The sequence below is a fragment of the Lissotriton vulgaris genome, chromosome 3_2, assembly GCF_964263255.1.
Source record: "Lissotriton vulgaris chromosome 3_2, aLisVul1.2, whole genome shotgun sequence".
Lineage (NCBI taxonomy): Eukaryota > Metazoa > Chordata > Amphibia > Caudata > Salamandridae > Lissotriton > Lissotriton vulgaris.
In genome coordinates, this window is record NC_141690.1 from 131147239 (window position 1) to 131168109 (window position 20871).

The 20871-nt window shown below is 49.4% G+C and overlaps 1 protein-coding gene across 1 annotated transcript in view; it reads left to right on the forward strand.

The window, feature by feature from the left end:
* Positions 1-20871, forward strand: part of CLNK (cytokine dependent hematopoietic cell linker) — a 1199791-nt gene that overhangs the window by 125927 nt on the left and 1052993 nt on the right. The gene's annotated exons all lie outside the window — the stretch shown is intronic.

Genomic DNA, 20871 nt, shown 5'->3' on the forward strand with positions numbered 1-20871 from the left:
TGCAGCTGGAAGGGGCATATTTACATGGTAGCATTAAGCCTTGCTAAGTAGCTTAGCTCCATCTTGAAAATGTTGAAAATGGGGCTACGGCACTGGAGCATCTAAAACGTAATGCTCCGGTGGTGATAGGGGCTTGTAAATATGACCCTGAAGCCCAGATTCTCAAAGGTTAAGCGTCGGTTTAACATTACTTTTGTAACGCTAACCTGACGCTAAACCTATTTGGGGATTCACAAACCCACGCTAATTGGTATTAGCATTGGTTTGTATGTTAAAGTATCACAAAACAGCGGAAAATGCTGCTTTGCATTACTTAGCTTTAAGTGTACGTTACATGGGTGGTACATAGGCGGTCTCATGCAACCACACATGCTTTTTGAGGATGTATGACGTTACAACGCATACTTTTACTCCGCATACCATTACAACGCGGTATTTACAACGCATACCGTTACAACGCATAGCGCTTTGAGGTGCTGGATAGTGGTAAGTATAATTTACTATTCTAACTCCAGTCCCCGTGGACCCTAGGGAAGGTGTTGGATAGTAAATTATACTTATTCCCTATCCTAGAGCGCCCCCCAGCGCAATGCGTTGTAATGGTATGCGTTGTAATGCCTGCGTTGTAGTGGTAGTGCGTTGTAAAAAATGCGTTGTAACAGGTGTATACCGCTTTTTGATGCCAAATCCTATCTGATAACATTAGTAGACAGGGTTTAGTGCCAAAAATTAATGCCACTGGAAAGCAGGCATTAAAAGGAGACATGTTTTCCTTTCTTTTCCTACTTTGCATGCATGCCGCACTGTGCAGCAAACACACAAACATACAAAGAAGGAAAAGGTTTTAAACTTGTCTAGGCATAGTATTTTGTACAGGAAAGGATCCTGTACAACCTATGCTAGATCCTGTACAACCTATGCTAGACTCAGCCAAGCACTCTATCACTGTGACGGTAAGGTTTGTGCCTGGTGCACGGCAGCTGAAATCACCACTAACGCTTGGGAGAGGAAGGAGAGTGCCATATCTTGGTGAACATGGCGCTCTCCTGCTCTCTCCCTTTCTTGCAACACAGTGCAGCCTCTTTGTCACTAGGGGTGCAGGCAGGGGCGGATTGGCACTGCGGGCATTCAGGAATAGGCCGAAGGGCCGCTGTTTCAGTGCCCTCTGTGGGACGTTTTTTTTCTCCCCTTTCCCAGTCCACACAGAGTGCTCTCTGCTGTCTGCTCTCTGTCGACTGGGAAATGGGAGAAAAAACAAGCATTTGCAATGCAATAGGTCTCGCAGTTACCCAAGTTTAAGCTATTGGTATTGTAAATGTCAATGCCTTTTCTTTATGTTTTAAAACAAAAACAAAAATAAAAGGCATTGCTATTTGCAATGTCAATAGCTCAAACGCATAAATGTGAGACCTATTGCATTGGATGCATGCATGATGGGTGGATGCATGGATGCATGCATGATGGGTGGATGCATGCATGATGGGTGGATGCATGCATGATGGGTGGATGCATGCATGATGGGTGGATGCATGATGGATGGATGAGTGGATGGATGGGTGGGTGCATGAATGATGTATGGATGCAGGGTGGGTGGGTGGATGGATGGGTGGATGCATGAATGATGTATGGATGGATGGATGCATGGATGCATGCATGATGGGTGGATGCATGATGGATGGATGGGTGGGTGGGTGGGTGCATGAATGATGGATGGATGGGTGGGTGGGTGGATGGATGGATGGATGGGTGGATGGATGGATGGATGCATGAATGATGTATGGATGATGCTTGCATGATGGGTGGATGCAGGATGGATGGATGGGTGAATGGATGGATGGGTGGGTGCATGAATGAATGATGTATGGATGCAGGATGGGTGAGTGGATGGGTGGATGCATGAATGATGTATGGATGGATGCATGCATGATGGGTAGATGCATGATGGATGGATGGGTGGATGGATGGATGGGTGGGTGCATGAATGAATGATGTATGGATGCAGGATGGTTGGGTGGATGGATGGGTGGATGCATGAATGATGTATGGATGCATGCATGCATGATGGGCGGATGCATGATGGATGGGTGGATGCATGAATGAATGATGTATGCAGGGTGGATGGGTGGATGCATGGATGCATGCATGATGGGTGGATGCATGATGGGTGGGTGCATGAATGAATGAATGATGTATGGATGCAGGGTGGGTGGATGTATGGGTGGATGTATGAATGATGTATGGATGCATTCATGCATGATGGGTGGATGCATGATGGATGGATGGGTGGATGCATGAATGAATGATGTATGGATGCAGGGTGGGTGGGTGGGTGGATAGATGGGTGGATGCATGAATGATGTATGGAGGGATGCAAGGTGGTTCGGGCTTGCTCGCTGCGCTCGATCGCTGCGGTGCAATATGCAAATTAGTTTACGCCTGACCACTTTCAAATGTCACCAGCCGCCCCTGGAATTTAGTACTTTTTAACTACGCACGCCAGCCCGGGAAAGTGATGTATCACCAAAAGGCACCGAAAACAATGTTTTCAGGAAGATGAAAAACGGCTGCCACACACAGGGAGAAAGACACACTAACATAAACATTGTGGCACACACAGATGCTTATACTGACACACAACTGGGCAGGATGGAACACACTCACCCAAACAGGCACAAATACTCACATAAGCGCATTGGGAGGCCCAAAGGCATGCCGCCATAAGCACAAAGCTACACACAGTCCTTACCAAAACGCACTGACGACATCTGACACAGAAAAACACTTGACATTTACAGTCACGGACACAAACCCCTTCAAACACACTAACTGAGTCACTCAGAGAAACATATCACATATACAAGGGTCAAGGACCCAATCAGACGAACACATATGTCACAAAGACACTGAAACAAACCTGCACACAGACATATTCAAATGCATAAACATTTAAAAACAGGTGTACAGATTCATGTTAACAAAGTGTGCAAACTTGTTACAAACACGTAAATGCAGACACACAGATTTGCAAAAACATACAAACACTCAGACACAAACAAAACACACGGAAGCTTATATACAAACACACACAACTTTAGAAAAAGTCAGGAGGGTGAAAACGTGATGTATCATTCACCCTCCCGACTTTTCCAAAGTTGCACAAACTCGCCGATCAACAACGACGTCACTGACTGTGTGTGTGCACGGGCGCGAGGTAGTGTGAGACAACGCTATTTTATTTTTGCTTTGCTAACAAATTTACTTTTTCGTTTACAACCTTCACGACCCCCTCCTTCCCTCCCGCCCCCCCCAATAAAAAAAGTTGAGTAGATTCTCAATGAATGTGCAACAAAATATCCAGAATAATGAAAGAGGTTGTGGGTTGGTTCCATAAACAGTTTGTTATGGGAATCCCATAGTGAGCCTTTTTCTTGAAAACAGCACAAAAGGCTCAAGAAAAACTCACCAAAGTTGGGCCGCCGTTTTAGTCACATGTGCGTGACCTACTGAGCTGCATTGTGCACATAAAGCTGCAGTCGCTCAACTTGTGTGCCAAATACATCCAACCGTATGAAAATGAAGTGAGGCACTAGCGGTCACACCTGCGACATGCAACTAACTAAGTTGCCGTTCTCAGTCATATGTGAGTAACATACTGGGCTCCATTGTCCACTGTAAACATGCGTACAAAGCTCCTTGGGCCTCCACTATAAACACGCGTGCATAGCTCCTTGGGGCAACAGCGTGGAACGAAGCGTCTCAGGAGATCTGGCTACTTTGTTACCTGCCCTGCTTATTTATAAAACTACCGCGTGGAACGGAGCGTTTCAGTCCCCTTGGGCTGTCTCCTGCGACCTGCAGCTGAGTCGCCGTGCAGCTCAGTCCCTGTTCTTAGTCATATGTGTGTGACTCATTAAGCTGCATTGTCCACTATAAACACGCGTGCATAGCTCCTTGGGCCCACAGCGCTACAGCGTACAACGGAGCGTCTCAGGAGATCGGGCTATTACATTGTATTATTTTCGTGTTTTATTTGTACGGCACATAAAAGTCCCCAGGGAACGATTCAGAGCACATTGCGGGTAAAAGTATAACAATAGAAGGGGCAGCACTATACACACAGATAAAGAGATATAGCACATGTAAACGTATCAATTTGCCTTCAACTTATCAAAAACAATCAACCACCCACAAATATGTTCAAAGTTTTATGTGTAAGGCACTCGCGTTACTTTAAAACAAAATATATACCTGAGTTGTCCATGTTTTAGTGTATGTGTGAGTGGTGCGGAAGAGAATAAAGGGATCAACCGAACACACATAGCACAGCAAACAAACTCACCGCCGCAGCCCGGCTTCAAAAGGAAGCCAGGCAACCTTTGTTGGGACGGGGCGGGGCCGGACAAAAACAGGAGGCAGGCGCTCCTGTGCCCGCCGGAGGATTTCCGTGTTAGCTAGTGGGGCTCCCGTGCTCGTGGAGAGCCCCGCGGCCCCCGCCTGCTAACCTGAATGACCCGCTGGCTGCCGAGGGACACGCAAGAAGAACATGGTGAGTGGGGTGTGAGGGGGATGTGTGCGCGCGCGTGTGTGTGCGCACGTGTGTGTGTCTCTGGTGAGGTAAGGGGGGGAGCGTGTGTGTATGCAGTGTGTGTGTGCGCGCGTGTGTGTATGCGACGGCGGGGGTGGATTCTCTGTATGTATGGGTGCGTGCATGGGCGCTTGTGTGTCTCTGTGTATGCGCATGCGTGTGTGGTGCCGTGCGCGCCCTCGCGGAGGAATCAGACAGCGACGCTCGTGCGTGAGCTCTGTCTTCACATTCCTCCTAACACGCCAGCAACAGATGTCTCGCAGACAGCAGGCTTACGCCTGCTTTTTACGTCTGCGAGACCTAAAAACGGCCCACAGCACGGAGACAGAGACAGAAATGAAAGCGCTTCACTGTGCAGGCCATACAGCGATTATCAGCTGTGGCCTCTACTGCACCCCCTGCCCTGCAAAGCAATCACGCCAAGGGTGGCTGTGGAGGGGGTGATTGTTTACAAGAATCGGCCACCCTGGGGGCCAGGTGTTTCTCAGGCCTTTTGAGCCATTTTCACCATGGCCCCCCTGGGGCCCACGCAGCCGGGGAAACAGTGATAGTCTTAACACCTCGCCCACAGCCCCTCACATTGAGGGCCCAGTGGGCGAGGAAGAATGGGTCTGGCTGTGGGGGCCAGGTGATGTTTTGAAAGCGCACAATCTTCACCTTAGCCCCCCCCTCCCACCCACCCCCTGCAAGAAGTTTAAAAAAAAGGGTTAGAGTTCTTTATCGGTGTCATCATTTTAGAACTGATGCATTTTCAATATTACATTCAAGGAAGTCATGGTTGCAGATTTCTATTTTATGCAACTAACAACCATTGACAAAACCTATAGTTCTGGCTTGTTGTAGGTGTAACATTACTTGCTGTATTATATATCTGAACGTAATGACAGAAGCAGCAAAATACCAGTCGGGCGGCACACTATGCTAAGCACAGATTTGTAGCTTAGGTGTTTTAAGCTACGCCCATAATTACATTGAACACCCCCTTTGGAGAGACCCCTCACTTTTGTCATCCCACTTAAAGCCCTGGAAACAACACCATGTCACAGACACCTCAGGGCCTGGCACTGTGCATCATGCATAACTCATGACTTCCAAGGTTTCAGATTGACTATGTGCAGGGGCATCTTGAACGCCTCCCTTTGTTTTAGGAACTACAGCGAGGGGTGAGTTCCTGATGAGTCTCTTCTGTCTGCAACTCTGCGTACAAAGGCTCAGCTCACAATTATTGTGAAAAGGTGGGTGAGAGAGGGATGGCTGGATAGATCAGTGAAAGGGTGAATGGATGAATGAAAGGGTGAATAGATGGATGATGAGAGAGAATGGGTGGATGGATGAGTGAAATGATGGATGGATTGATTAATTGATAAGTGAAAGTGTGAATGGATGAACAGATGTGTGAAAGGGTGGCCGTAAGGATGGATGAGTGAGTGAAAGGGAGGGTACATGGGCAAAAGATTGGATAGATGAGTGAAGGAGTGAAACGATGGATGAGAGAAAAGATGGATGGATGATTAAAGGATGGATGAGTGATAGGGTCAATGGATGGATGCATGAGTGGATGAGTAGATGGATAGTTGGGTGGATGGAAGGAAGGATGGATGGCCAAGTGAAAGGGTCGATGGAGAGATAAAGGGAGAATGGATGGCTGAAAGGGTGAATAGGTGGAAGGATGAGTGACTGGGTGGATGGACAAGAAAGTGAAAGGATGGCTGGATGGGTGAGAGGTAAAATGGCTAGATTGATGAGTGAAGAGATGGATTGGGTGAAAGGGTGGATGGAGAGAAAAAGTGAGGATGGATGTGTGGATGACTGAAAGGGTGAATGTGTCTAAGGGTAAGTGACTGGGTGGATGGATGAGTAAGTGAAAGGGTGGCTGGATGGGTGAAAGGGTAAATGGATGGATGAGTGAATGGATGGATGGGTGGAAGAGTGGATGAATGGGTGGATGAGTAAAAGGGTGGATGGAGGGATGTATGAGTGAAATGATGGATGGAAGAATACATGATGGATAGGTTTGCAAATGGTTTGGATCTGGATTAGCGGCATCTTATTTTTGCCACTTTACATCTCACAATGACTATCCTAGCAGATCTTCCCGACCATTTCTCTCACCAAACATGCCTGCTCAGAACCATAAATTGTAAACAAAATATCAGACTGGACAACCCAGTGCTGTAACCATATATATAGATTATTATCATATGAAATATCACAAAAAGACCTGCACAGTTGCTGCGTGTATACTGAAAACCGTGAAGAACACGATTGGTTCAACCTGATATAAACTTATTTTGACTAGTGCTTAAATGGTTGTCTATTTACTTACTTACATAATAATGTGCAACCTCCTCTGATGGGTCTGTAAAACGTACCTTTTGTCCAGAAGGTTTGTTCTGAATTTTACCCCTTTGTCCTGAATTTTTACACTCCCCATCCTGAATTTGCACCCATGCCAGTTGGTCACCCTAGTCCTGACACTCCCATAAAGAACTACAGAGTGTTCACCCTGCCTTTTCTATTTGGTTACTCTTGTAACCAGATGCACCACACTGCCAAGCTCTAACTCAAGAGGGGCCATCTAATCCCCTTGGCATCCCACTCTGACCAAAGTAGGCTGAGTAAAGCAGTACTCAAAGCTACATCAAGTGTGCCTCAATTGTCATCCCACCGAATCCAGAAAATACTGCACTAGACTCAGTGCAGTAGGTCTTCCTCAAAGGTTTACTTGACTTGCCACATCCAGTACCCAGAAATGCAATGTTTTGCTAGCCGATCCCTTCCTCTGAAGCAAGAAGGAACCGGTAGGAACCATTTTGTTTACCATTTCTTTGCACAATATACTGATTCATTTGTGTGCCAGTTAATAATGTAACTTTATTTTAAAGGCCTCATGCAAAATGCAGACAAGGGGCATATTTCTCTATGTGCCAAAAATATTAATTAGTAAGTTTTGGTTAGTTTTTGTTTGTAGTGTATAGGTCTGACTGCACTCTATTTTAGGTCCTAGGCCAGAATGTGGCAACATGTTTGTGTGTTGATTTCAGGACATGTCTAAGACTTTGTGTAATGTGATTTCTCAAAAGAGAGCTGTTTAGCCTCTATTCTATGCTAGGCCTTGTTCGAGGCCTAAGCAAAATTTGCAAACTTGGCACTTCTTTCTCTGTGCAGAAGAATTAACTTTTCTAGCATGGTCAGGTTAGAATTCCTTTTTGCAGATTTTATATCATTTTCATGGTTAATTGAGTAATCCCCAGTCTCCTAATGGCCCAGACTTGAAGGCAGCAACAGATGTGAATAAAACTGTGTTTTTTGTATATAGACATCACTTGCTGGCTGTGAAATAAATTTATGACTAGATTGTACAGATACATTTTTTCAGCATTCTTTACACCCCAGACTGCCTTTTCCTCATTTGTGAATTCTTACTTTTGTTATTACATGTTCTGTTCCCAGAGATTCCAGTCTTACCCTTTCTCCTTGACTTTGTACTAGATTTATGATTCATGTGATGATTAGCTGGTTGGGAAAGAGTATCTAACGACCTTGTGCAGGGCGTTAAGACTGCATGTAAGTATTCAGTTATCAGACCTGCAGTGCTCCTAGTCTTTACCAATATTACTTGCTCTGTAAGCTTTAAAAGGCTTAATTTACTAAATATTTCTCTACGAATTAGACCTCAAAGAGTAACCAAATAGTGTTTCATGAAAGGGCGCACCCCTTGAATGTGGGCCCCGCCCCTTAACTGTAGGCCCCGCCCCTTAAAGGTATGCCACGCCCCTTGAACGTGGACCTCTTTTTTCGTCAGTGCCCGGGCCAAATTGTGATCCCAATCTGACCCTGGGTGCAGGGGGTGCGGACTGCACTGGGTGACACCATCACATGGGGTGACACCGTGTGCTCCAACATTTCCTTATACTTCACGCTTCAGGTAAGCGACTATATCAGCTCTCTGCCCCTCACACCCACCTCCTTCGTGCATTACGATTTAAGATGACATTATTTTATTTAATACCACAAGGCGGCTAGGGTGCAGGTTAGCACCAGATACGGGTCACGTGCCTTCCAAGGCCATGAGTTATTTGACTACGTGGAGCGCGTGCCTTTTCGGAATCAAAACAATGCTGTGCGCGTGCATGCAGACTGCGGCCTGTGGTTGGCTGCACTCACAACATGACGCATCGTTTATTTACGGGAGGAGGCGCCACTGCAGGGCCCATGCTGTCTCACAGGGCTGAGTGGCCCGCTGGAGGTAGGGCCACTAAAGATTTTTATAAAGCAAGTGACAGATTGAAATGCCACATTGCAATGGTGACAGTTGGCGGCTGAGTAAGTTGAATCGGAAAATACGTTACTTTCCTTTATGGATGCTTATTTTCTGCCTATACAAGGACGCCCTTTTTATTGACTGTGAGAAGCCTTCCTTGGAACATAACCGCCCGGTAGCTTTTAAAGTTTAAAGACTTTTATTGATTTTCTTACAAGCAAATATCAAGGCTTAGAGCCTCACATCGGTACACTATGAGACTAATAAATTATTACAATTTAAAAAAAGCATGGTTTTGAACCCTGGGTTAATAAATGAATGAATGAATATTTTATTTGTAAAGCCCGGCTTTTACTCCCTAAGGAGCATCTTGGCACTGGGCGAGTAAGAGCAGAATTCGAGACACCAGTAAAGTGGAAGATGTTTAACATTACCAGATAAGTGCTTGGCATAACCACACCCAGTACCTCCACCATTACCTATAACTTTACATCTCATTCCACTTAAAGGTGTAAGGAGATAGGATTATGTTTTCAGAGGCCTTCGCGGAAGACTGGAGTGATCTGTTTTTGAGCAAAAACAAACATTGCACCATACTGCTTCATGTAAAAGGTTTCTTCATTGTAATTTTAACTGCACTTTTGTTTGTAAGTCCACATTCAAGTATCGGTTTGTGTTTAGCTTCAGCATACATTATTTGCTTGTATCACCACTTGGCCCTGTCGTCCTCCTGTGGTATGGGGCTCACCTGCTCCCCCGTTCCACCTTCATGGTGCCTCGTTGACCCCCCCCACAGGGGATCAGTTCCCAAAAAAGGAGAGAAAACCTGTGGTGGATAAAATACTCAACATGGCCCTGTGAAACTCCATCTCAACAAACGAGGGCGCTTGAAGAGATATGCGTTTGGAGTAAAATGGTCTCAAAGTAAAAACGGAATAAGAAAGGAACGAATTGCATAAATGGATACGCTTTTGTGAACAGTGTCAAATAATGATGAGGATATTGATAATGATGATAGTTATGATGGCATTGATTAAGTTACCAAACGTCGAGAAATTATAGAAATAGTAAACATTAATACGAAAAATCACATGCATTGCTGATATTCTGTTATGGTTATTGTTTAATTTCAACTGATGCAATGTGCTCAAGAAGCCTAAGTGTAGGCAGGCTAGGATTTTTGCACACCTGTGTATGATGTGTTTTAACCATAATCTTTCATGTCCATTAGAGAGAAAATACTGTCAGCAGCATTATAAGATGGTGGCCATGTTCTGGCTGACGGGAATCGCAGTCTAGACTTGGGGTTGGAATATGTCACGCGTGCTACTACGGGCGGGTTGGATATTTGCTAGTTTGTTTCAATCTGTTATGTTATGTTATGTTATTTGTACACTTCTATAGCGCACGGCCACTCCACTGGAGTATCCCGGCGCTTTGACGAAGACTCCCAACCGAAGATGGGGAAAAAACATAACACCAAAAGGGCATACAAACACAAAAACAGCATCAAGATTACGGGAAGAGCCAAGTCTTAAGGGCCTTGCGGAAAGACAGAAGACTGGAAGTCTGTCTTAAAGAGATTGGAAGATCATTCCAGGCATGAGGGGCTAAGTGACGAAAAGACCGTCCTCCTGCTCTTGCCCGTTTGATAGTGGGAACACTCATTTTTGATAAGGACGAGGATCTAAGAGATCTAGGAGGGGTATACCAAGACAGTCGTTTGGAGATATATTTGGGGCCTATGCCATGCAAGGCCTTGAAAGTCGTGGTCAATGTTTTAAATAAAATCCTTTTTGCAACTGGGAGCCAATGCAATGTGGCGAGAAGATCCGTGGCTCTGGCTTTCCTTGGAAAACCAAAAATGGCTCTGGCTGCAGAATTCTGGGCGATTTGCAGACGCCTGACCAGATATTTGGGAAGTCCCAGAAACAAAATGTTTGCATAATCCAGCCTGGAGCAGATCAGTGCCTGGACAATAATTTTTCTGTGCTGGATAGAGACTAGGGGGAGAAATTTGCGAAGCATCCGCAGGATGCCGAAACATTTCCCAGTGAGAGATGAAATATGTGGTCCGAAAGATAGCTTGTTGTCAATCACCACTCCCAAATTTTTGGCTTTCACAGACGAGCTAGTGGGAGGAGACATATCTTTCGGCCACCAGGTTTTCCAGTCGGGTTCAGATGTACAGCCAAAGAAGAGCAACTCCGACTTGTCGGCGTTGCACTTCAGCCCATGGCGTCCAAACCACTCAAAAACAGCACTCAAACATCCGTTGACCTGGACACCATCAAACTAACCATCCCTGTTACTTACAAAGAGGAGCTGGGTGTCATCAGCATAGCTGACAATCCGGGCACCAAAAGACTCCGCTGTCACCGCCAGGGGGGCCATAAAGATGTTAAACAGGAGGGGGCTCAAGATGGAACCTTGCGGGACCCCCACTTCAAGTGGTGACATTTCAGCAGAGAAGGGTGGCGCCCAGATTGTCTGCCGGCGGTCGGCTAAGAAGGGTTTAAGCCAATTCCACACCGTTCCCCGCAGACCAAAGTCCCAGAGTCTGGAGAGAAGAAGTGCGTGGGGAACGGTGTCGAACGCCGCCGACAGATCCAGCATAATCAGTACCACTTTTTTACCAACATCCAACTCCTCCCTGATGGCATCTGTGACTTCAAGGAGCGCGGTCTCCGTGCTGAAATTTGCACGGAAGCCAGATTGAGTACTATGCAACAGACCCCTTTCCTCGATAAAATTGGAAATAGATCTGTGAGCAAACCTTTCAGTCACTTTCGCCAGAGCAGGGAGTAAGGAAATGGGTCTGTAATGAACTGCAGGGTCGAGCGCAGGTTTTTTAATAAGTGGTAAGATCATGGCACTCTTCCAAGCTTTGGGAACTACCCCGGAAGAGAGTATCTGGAGCAGAAAGGGAAAGCAGGCTGTGAAAAAGCGCGACCAGGCGGAGGAAAGATGCAGAGGCAAAGGCGGGAGCGGTGTGTGCGCGGTTTCTGATCCCGTCATGGATTTACTGCCGAGATTCTTTATATTCTTAAAGAACCGTGATGGGGATTGGTTTTCTTAATATTTCGTGGGTGACCTCTGTGGAACGGCGATATTGCATCTCAGCCACCTCCTCAGGGGCTCCGCACTTCCCAACATTAACACACCAGCCTGCCAGCAACTTTTTTCTGCAGGACTAGGTGCGGCCTACACTCCACATCGGCCCGCTGACTCGCCACACCAGCCTTCACCTCCCACATCTTGGTTCTTCTATCAAGGGGGGTCACACTCAGTCCATGTAGGTAGCGCCTCTCCTTAGTCTCTTCTACTGCCTGAGGGTTCCCACACATTCACCAATGTCGCCGGCCTCAGTGCTCTGGCATGTTGTGTCCAAGGCGCGCGGCCGCACAGATCCATGCCCAATACCGTTGTTTAGGGGCTAGGAGTTCATGCCTCAGGCGTCCACCAAGCCTCCATCATGTACTTTGCAGCTGCGATGTCTGCTAGAAAGGACAGATAACATATGAATTGGCTGTCCACCCTCAGATGAATACACCTCCTCGAGTAGGTCCATCAAGGATTCATGGGGTAAGTCGTGAGGGGGTGACACCATGAGTTAACCACACTGAGTGACACCAACCCTAGTGACGCCAATGGTGCTGTGCTTCATTGCATGGCACCTTTCAGATCATGAGCCAAAGGGGTCTAATTATTCGGATTTAACATTGTGTTTGTGCCACAAATGTGGCGCAAAACAACACTAAATCTTTTTTTACTAATTTGCTTTCCAGCGCTAAACTTGTTTGCACTGGAAAACACTTGAAAGTAGCGCTGTTTTGCATTACTTAGCGCCAAGGGGGCATACCATGGGTGGTGCATGGGTATTCATATGCAACCACACAAGGTTTCTGACACTAAACCCTATTTACTTAGTAAGGTAGACAGGGCTTAGCGTGAGAAAATAGTGCCCATTTCAAATAGTCGCTATGAAGGAGAAATGCTTTCATTTTTCCTTCCACTTCTGACTTTGTATGTGTGCTGCACTGTGCAGCACGCATACAAAGTGAGAAAATGTTTAAAGTTAGTCTGAGCATAGTATTCTGCACTGGAAAGCTGTCCTTCCAGTACAAAACCTATGCTTGGCTCAGGCAGACACCCTTGCACTATGGTGCAAAGGAGTGTGCGATGCACAGAGCAGCTAATTTCAGCGTCGGAGTTCAGGAGAAGGGAGGAGAGTGCCATATTTCTGTAAATATGGCGTTCTCTTGCTCTCTTCTTCGCACGAAAAACAGCACTGTTTTTTGCCTGCTGCACTGAGTTGCGTTAGATCTGCCCCTCAGAGGTGATAGTGCAGTACCCCTGATGCAGATCTACATCTATGGACTATATAGCATTGTTTCTTCTTACTTCACTTAGATGGAGTCTTCCAGGCACCCTGACTGGTCTTTGTCACTGATGTTCTGAGGCCACATGTTTTTATTGTGGGAGGGGGACAACATGGTTCTAACGAGAGGCTTGGAGATACTTTGCGTTGACTCTGCTTGACAATTGCAAATTTCAGAGATATTGGGATGTTTGCCTCCTATTCCGGCTTAGATGTAGTCTTTCTCTGGCTCTCATCTGCACGCTAACCTGCCTTTGCCAGATTGCTTTCCAGGCCACAGCTGAGCACATTACTATTTGAAATGCCACTTACCGATATATCACAGTTCAAGTTTTTTGGCATCGATGGCACATTAGGCCCGGCTGCTCATTGCAAATAAAACAAGGATTGGCGAAGCCAATAGGCATGTCTTCAAAATAGTATGAAGACATTTAAAGACAAGTATGCACAAATTAAAGGCAGGCTGTAGGAAGGGGGAGGCTCTAGTTGGCGCAGTGCAACACTAGCGACAAGCAGGGACTCTCTCTTCCTCATCAGGGCTGAGGGTTACCTTCCAGACAACCTCTGCTTACCCTCTAGGTAGTGTGGCTTAAGCAGTCGTAGGCTAATCTTCGGGGCACATAGGGTTAAACACTTGCAATAGTACACCTTTACAACCAACCCACCACACGAGACCAGACTGTATTCTGTAAAAATATATGTCTTTATATAGATTTTACGCAGGCTTGTGAATACAGTTAATATACTTTATGAAAACGGTTGCAGATTACTTGATTCAGGTTACCACAGTTCTTATAGCAGTTCTCTTGAGGCCCGTAGGCCGGTGTTACTCAAAGTTCTTGTGGAGCCGGCGGCTTCCAGGGGATCTGTCCCACGTCGCGTTGCCTTCCCGGGGTCGCTGATCGTTGCGGCTCTTCGGCCGAGCAGGTCACTGGTCGTCCGGGGCGGCGGTGTTCTGTGGCGGCAGGGTCCTCTCCTCGTCGTCCGCTCCGACCCTGGAGACGGCGGCTGTGCGGCGGTGACAAGTGGCAGTATGGTCCCCAAGTGCAGGACGTACCCGGCCAAATGTCGGTGCAGCTGTGGTCTCACAGCTGGGCTGTCGGGCAGGCTACCGACCTCGTGGATTCTCGTAGGGCAACTGCCCGTCCTTGCAGGTGAGTGACTGCTCGCTATGCAGTCTCCTCGAGAGCTCGGACCGGACGGATCCTCCTTCCCTTTGCTCTCGGGCTCCCTGTGCAGTTGCGGTCACGGTGTTCGGGCCAGCGGCGGCTGGTCCTTGCTTTGCTCCCGCTGTTGCTGTGGGCCCCGGTCACGGTGGTCGGGATGGCGTTGATGCCTTAGAGGAGATTCCTCTTTGTCGATACTGCGGCGATGGTCAGCACCCGCAGTCGCTTTCTTCCAAGGGGGTAGCGTCCACTGGTCCTGGGACGCTGGTCAGGGGGCAAGTTCAGTTGCAAGCCCTTGGAGATCTCTTTAGCAGAGTTTGGCACAAGTAGAGCAAAAGTCTTTTCGTAGTCTTTTCTTTGTCCTCTCCTTCAGCAGCAAGGCACCAGACACAGGCAAGAGTCAGCACCCTTCCTTGTCTCTCACGGTCCTTCTCGTAGGGCAGAGTCCTTCTGTGGCCCAAACCGGATCTAACTTTCAAGGAGCCGGGCTCCTTCTTTTATAGGCCAATTCTTTTGTTCTCGCAGGCCAGGGGGGCCTTTGCATAGCCACTCTCAGTTCTGGAGTACCCCGGCGGGTGTACTCCGGCTTCTGCTTTCAGTGTGAGGGGCAGGCGCATCAGACGCCCCACAGGAGGTGGAGCCAGCATTGTCCGGACAGGGGTGGCCAGAGTACCTTGTTGATGGGGGCTTCGCCCTTCCTGGGCCAGGTGCCGGCAGAGTCATCCGCCGCTCCCCAGGAGGGTGGAGCCAGCATTGTGGTGGCCGAGCACAGTGACAGTTCGAGTCAAGAGGCACTCCTACCTCCCACTAAGGTGTAATCTGCGCATTCACCACCTGTCATCCCTCCAGCCCTGTCACTCACACATCCCAGACAGACAGATACGCATACCAGCAGAGGCGGCTGAAATGGTTAAGCAAGCAAATGCTAACTTTCTAAAAGTAGCATTTGCAAACCCAGGATACTAAAATAAACTTGACTACAAGAAATATCTCATTATCCTGAGTTCAGGCATACTAAACATGACTCACCACCATGCTCCTTGAGCCTGCGGGGATTATAGGGTGTAATACTCCTCGCAGCTCAGTCTGGCCTAATGGAGCAGGTAGCCTTCAGTAGTGAAATACGGTCTTCGTTGTAAGTCACTACTAGGACATGCCACGCACATCAGGGCTTGTCCTACCTTACACCTACAACGCACCCTGCCCGCAGGCCTACCATAGGGGTGACTAATATGTAGTCAAGGGAAGGGTCGGTGCTGGCAAGTGGGGACACTTGCCCAGCTAGCGTGACAGTACGAGACTGCACGCGGGTTCTGCGGTCGCAGTTCCCAGACACATCTTTACGGCTGCTTCGGTGGGTGGCGCAACCAGCGCTGCAGGCCCACCAGCAGTATTGGCATCTACAAGCCCCGGCACTCTCTCGTGCACTTTACTAGGGACTAACAGCAAATCCAATGCACCAATCAGGGATACCAATCGTATGTACAATTTACAGTAGGGAGCACTTGCACTGCGGCACGGATCAGCCGTGGCGCAGTGCCCTGAGTATCGGAAAACCAGCAAAACATCAGAGGCACATCAGCAAAAAGTGGAAGGGAGACTCACGCCAAGGTGCCAGGTCTAACATGTGTCCCCTCCAGCTGAAATGTGGGGGGAACTACCCTTCCCCAGGGAGTTCCACATCACTAAGGCGGAAAAATCTGGACAGACCGTCAGCGTTGGCGTGATCGGTGCCAGGGCGGTGTTCCACCGTAAAGTCCATACTCTGTAGAGAAATGGACCACCTCAACAGTTTCGGGTTCTCACCCCTCATTTGCATCAACCATCTGAGGGGCCTGTGGTCCGTCTGAACCCGGAAGTGAGACCCAAACAAGTAGGGTCTTAGCTTCTTCAGCGCCCAGACCACAGCAAATGCTTCACGCTCTATTGCACTCCACCTACTTTCCCGTGGAAGTAACCTCCGACTTATGAAGGCTACGGGTTGGTCAAAGCCCTCCTCAGTCATCTGTGAAAGAACAGCCCCTACACCATGCTCTGAAGCGTCTGTTTGCACTATGAATTCCTTGGAGAAATCCGGAGCCAGGAGCACGGGCGCCGTGCACATGGCAGTCTTCAGGGTGTCAAAAGCCTTCTGACAGGTGTCAGTCCAAATCACATTCCTGGGCTGCTTCTTCGAAGTCAGCTCTGTCAAGGGGGTCACGATCGTGCCATAGCCCTTGACAAACCTCCTGTAATACCCAGTGAGCCCCAGGAAGGCTCTCACTGCCGTCTGGGTCTTGGGGGGTTCCCAAGCCAGGATGGTTTCGATCTTGGGCTGCAAGGGGGCTACCTTGCCACTCCCAACTTGGTGTCCCAAGTACACCACTGAACCCTGCCCAATCTGGCACTTGCTTGCCTTGATTGTGAGGCCTGCTCTGCGCAGGGCCATCAACACTTCCCAGAGGTGTCGCAGGTGTTCAGGCCAGGTGCCGCTGAACACCGCGATGTCATCCAGGTAGGCGGCACTGAACTCGTCCAGTCCAGCCAACACCTGGTTGACCAATCTCTGAAAGGTGGCAGGGGCATTCTTCATTCCAAATGGCATAACCCGGAACTGGAAATGCCCATCTGGTGTAGAGAATGCCGACCTCTCCTTTGCCCCATCGGTCAAGGCGATCTGCCAGTACCCAGACGTTAAATCAAACGTGCTGAGGAACCGGGCAGCCCCTAGCCGATCAATGAGCTCGTCAGCTCTGGGGCTGGGGTGCGCGTCAGTCTTCGTGACTGAATTGAGTCCTCTGTAGTCCACACAGAACCGGAGTTCGGGTGTGGCTCCCGGCGCAGCAGCCTTCGGAACCAAGACCACGGGGCTGGACCAAGGACTGCTGGAAGACTCGACCACCCCGAGGGCCAGCATCTTGGAGACCTCCTCCTTGATGCAGGCCCGTACCCTGTCAGTTACCCTGTAAGCCTTATACTTCACCGGTAAGCTGTCTCCAGTGTCCACATCATGGACGCACCAATCTGTGACACTCGGAACCAGGGAGAACAGGTCTGGAAACTGCCCCAGCAACTGGCGGCAGTCCTCCTGTTGTTCGGCGGTCAGGGAGGGTGAGAGGTTAACTCCATCCACTGACCCATCCTTCTCACAGGCCACCAAGAGGTCCGGGAGAGGCTCTGACTCCTCCTCCATTCCGTCATCGGTTGCCAACAACATGCCCACTTCGGACCTTCGCAAGTGGGGCTTGAGGCGGTTGACATGTAGGACCCGCAAAGGGTTCCTGGGCGTCTTCATGTCCACCAAGTATGTCACGGGGCTCTTGCGCTCCACAACCTCAAATGGTCCTGTCCACTTATCCTGAAGGGCACAGGGCTCCACTGGGGCCAAGACATACACCTCCTGTCCAGGCTGAAGCTCGACCAGCGTGGCATTCTGATCGTACCACCGCTTCATTTCCTCCTGGCTCGCTTCCAGATTTGCCTCGGCAAGTTGTCTGAAGCGCCTGGTTTGGTTTCTGAAGGCCAGCATGTAGCTATATACATTCTGGGGAGGTTTCCTGGGAGATTGCTCCCAGCCTTCCTTTACCAAACTCAGTGGTCCTCTCACGGGGTGGCCGTACAGCAGTTCAAAGGGGCTGAACCCTAGGGACTTCTGTGGTACCTCGCGATATGCAAAAAGCAGGCATGGTAAGAGGACGTCCCACTTACGCCTCATCGGACCTTCCAGGCCCATGATCATGCCCTTCAGGGTTCGGTTGAATCTTTCAACCAACCCGTTACCTTGGGGATGGTAGGGTGTGGTGAACTTATACGTTACGCCACACTCTTGCCAAAGGGACTTCATATACTTCGATATGAAATTGGTCCCCCTGTCGCTCACCACCTCTAGAGGGAATCCTACTCGTGAGAAAATTCCCATCAGTGCACGCCCCACCACGGGAGCCGTCACTGTCCTCAGAGGGATGGCTTCAGGGTACCGGGTGGCATGGTCCACCAAGACCAGGATGAACCTGTTGCCCATGGCCGTCTTGGGGTCCAGAGGCCCAACGATGTCAATACCCACTCGCTGGAATGGCGTACCGACCACAGGGAAGGGTTGGAGGGGAGCCTTGTTCTTCCCTCCCGTCTTCCCACTTGCCTGGCAAGTCGGACAGGTTCTGCAATAAGCATCGGAACTCTTATGCATTTGGGGCCAGTAAAAGTGGGTGACAAGCCTGTCATAGGTCTTGTCCATCCCCAAATGTCCTGCTAAAGGCACATCATGAGCCAGACCCAGTAGGAAGGCTCTGAACTTCTGGGGTACCACCAGCACACGGGCTGACCCAGGTTCAGCAGCCTTAGGCTCCGAATACAGGAGGTCGTTCTCCCAGTATACGTAATGTGTTTTGGCCTGAACACCATCGGCCTGGTCTGCAGCCTGCTGCCGCATACCCACGAGAGAAGGGCATTCTTTCTGCTCCCTGCAGAATTCCTCCCTGGAGGGTCCTCCTTCTTGCTGCCAATGGGTCAGCTCAGGCAGGTCCCCCAGTTCGGCGATCTGTTCCCCTGTAGGCTCCAGGGCATCCCCCTCAAGGTCTGCTTCCTCCTGGACCGTGGGAACTTCAGGAGCCGGTTTCCCGCGCCCCCTGCGCCTTCTCCCTAAGGCCGGTTCCTGGGCCTCTCCATCAGGCCCCAGGATCTCTCGATCACCCCTACTGGCTGCCGTCGACCGGGTGGTCACGCACGCCCAGTCAGGCAGACCCACCATCCGCAGGTGAGTCGTTTTCTCCACCTTTTCCCAAGGGGAGTGCTCCAAGTCGTTCCCCAGCAAACAGTCAACAGGCATGGTTTTTCTCACACAGACCTGCAGAGTACCAGAGACCCCCCCCCACTCGAAGGGAACTTGAGCCATCGGACACTGACTCTCAGAATTATCAGCGTTGATAACCCTACAGTAGGCATGGGGTACAACCTGCTCTTGAGACACCAGGTGCTGCCTCACTGCAGTCACACTGGCTCCTGTGTCTCTAAGAGCCTCGGCTTCCTTACCATTGATGATCACCACCTGCCCATATTTTTTAGTGTTAGAGGGCAGGTAGTTCGTAGGGATCATCTCGCTGTCTCCTAACGAGACCAGGGTCATGTGAACGGGATCTCCACCCCCCGGGACCATCATTTCTTCTCCCAGGTGAACGCTAGTCACTTGTCGGGGCGGAGCACCAGTGGGTGCGGGTTTTTCAAATAGGCGACACTTGGGGTCACTGGATATGTGCCCAGGCTCGCCACATTTGAAACAATTGAAGGGCCCCTTGGGAACAGGTTTACCTGTCGGGCCCCATTCTGCTTCGGGGGTGGGGGAGGCTGAGAACCCTGCTGCGGATTCCCTTGGGAACTACTTTGGGGGCCTTTTTGGAACCCTTTCTGTTTTCCCCCCTTGTCCCCCCCACTCTTCTGCTGGGGACCCTGCCCACTCTTGGCGGAATCTCCCACGGGACCCTTGTGGACCCTGGTGCTGAGCCAGCGGTCCGCCTCCTCAGCAAGCTTCCTCGGGTTGGACAGCTTGCTATCGATCAGGTGTTGGCGTAACTCAGGAAAACAGTGATCAGACAAGTGCTCCCATGCAATTAAATCAAAGAGACCTTGAAAATCATTAACTTTGTTACCTTTCACCCAACCATCCAGTGCTCTGCAAAAGTAAGTCACATACTCCACATACGTATTCCCAGGCCGCTTAGTACATCCCCTAAACTTCTGTCTATACATTTCAGGGGTAAGCCCGTACCTGTTCAATAAAGCTTCTTTCATGTGGGCATAGGATCTCTGATTCTCAACGGGCAAATCTAGCAAGGTATCTCTCCCTTCGCTAAGGAACCTTCCCCACAACCCCGCTCCCCAATCCTTGTCAGGGACCCGGGTGGGAGGACATGGCTACCTCGTATGCCCTAAACCACTGTCCTATGTCATCCCCCTTAAAGAACTCCTTGACTACGTCCTTCGGGATATGCACTCTTGACTCTACCTGCACTGGCGATGTGCTGCCACCAGAGGGAGGACGATCCAAGCCTCTCTCCTTGAGACTTATCTCCCTCATTTTCACCTCATAATCCATCTGGTGCTTTCGCTCTTCCAGCGCCATTCTTTTGGTTTCAAGCTCCAGCTGGATTTTCATTTCTGCCAACTTTCTCTCGTGATTCCGGGTTTCCTTCCTGTCCGCCAGCTCCTCTGGCGACAGGCCTTTACCCAAGCTGTGCTCGCTGTCTTGCCTCTCTAGATCGATCAGATCCCCAAGCGCATTCTGCTCCTCCGTCGTATTCTGCTCGGCGAGGACGTCTTGCTCTTCCGGGGTCTTTCTGGACTCCACCCAGGCTTTCAGGGCCTTGTAGAGCTCCGGCTTGTTTTTGCAACCAGCGTGCGGAACCTTTAGTTTCCTACAGAAAAACTTCAGCTCCATTTTTGAGTATTTGTCCAGCTTTGCGGCATCCCACTCTATCTCCAACACCTCGGAGGTCGTGGACTC